The sequence below is a fragment of the Corvus brachyrhynchos genome, unplaced genomic scaffold (genome assembly GCF_000691975.1).
Source record: "Corvus brachyrhynchos isolate BGI_N302 unplaced genomic scaffold, ASM69197v1 scaffold532, whole genome shotgun sequence".
Lineage (NCBI taxonomy): Eukaryota > Metazoa > Chordata > Aves > Passeriformes > Corvidae > Corvus > Corvus brachyrhynchos.
In genome coordinates this window covers 97137-98445 of record NW_008236454.1, presented here as the reverse complement: position 1 = coordinate 98445, position 1309 = coordinate 97137, and the positions used below count along the sequence as shown (strand labels likewise).

Genomic DNA, 1309 nt, shown 5'->3' with positions numbered 1-1309 from the left:
TGCCCCCACAATCCGCAGCCCCACAGCACCCCCTCACTCACCAGCGCCTGAAGCCTCCAGGGGCATGTCTCCAGGATCCCCCCCAGACAGAGAAGGATCTGTCCCTGATGAGAAATGGGGCTTGCTCTGGTCCTGGTCCCAGGTCTGGGTAGTTTTGGGATGAATGGAGCTCAGAGCACAAGGAAGGGGAACCTCTTGCAGTGCAGTGGGGCAGCATGGCTGAGCCTCTGCATGCAAACAGCAGCAGCATCCAGGAGTCTGCAGCAATCACTGGCTCAGCTCATCGGCAGTGTGAATCCTTGGGACGGAACGACATGGCTGACTCCTGCTCAGCCTCTTCCACATCCCTGCCTGGCTCCAACAGGAGCCAGAGCCCGGTAGATCCATCCTTCCACCTGCAGCTCATGAATGTATCTTGGGAGAGTGTTTCCCAGCACAGCTAGACCTTGCCCTGCTGGGGACCAACCATTTAGTGTCAAGAACAACAGTGTGGGAAAGAGCATTGGGAACAGAAAGCGCCAGGAAGAGTGGAAGCGTAAGGTCAGCTGCATGGGAGCACTCCCCTGCATCCCTGTCAGTCCCTGGTTCGGTTTGTGTATCCCACTCCCTCCCCCTTTCGATTCCATGGGATGCTCTCTGTCCATTCAGCATTACTGTCACACTGCAGCCCCATTCACTCCTGTTTCCTCCCTGGCAAGGGGAGGAGGCATTCCCACCTCATCAGGGGCATTAGTACACGGGGCAAGGAGGAGGAGGCAGACCCCAGAGCTCCCTGGGGTGTCAGCTGCAGGGATGAGGCACTGGCTGGGCAGGGGCAATGCCCAGATGCCCTAAGGTAGGGGGACACAGGCTGCAGGCAGAGGATCAGGGACCCTTGAAAACCTTGTCCCACACACACCAGGTGAGGGGATGCCCAGGTGCCACAGCAGCTGCCCTTGATGCCTAAGCTTTTTATATATTTTTCATATGCTTGTAGCTTTGTAGATTGCTAATGCATGGCCATAGCTTCAGTGCTTTTCCTACCTTTCCCCCTAGATTTTATAACAATAAGCTAACCTTGTAATAAATTCCTGAAATACTGTTTAGTCTTACTCTAAGTAGGGGATCTACAATGATGCCTTTTTCTCTGGTCCTAAAAATATGGGTCGGACACAGGGTGATAAAAAGGGTATCTTTATATGAGGATCCTCAGGTGCACAAATTTATCAGGTAGAAAAGTGTGAAAAGGTATCAATTGTTACATGGACATAGCGCTGTCGGCCGAACTCAGGGACGTGAGTGACGTCCATTTGCCAGAGTTCGAGGGCTT

General features: G+C 53.3%; 1 long non-coding RNA gene across 1 annotated transcript in view; it reads left to right on the top strand.

Moving 5' to 3' along the window:
• LOC108444622 overlaps positions 1-1309 on the top strand; it is a 25277-nt gene that overhangs the window by 584 nt on the left and 23384 nt on the right. The window lies entirely within an intron of this gene.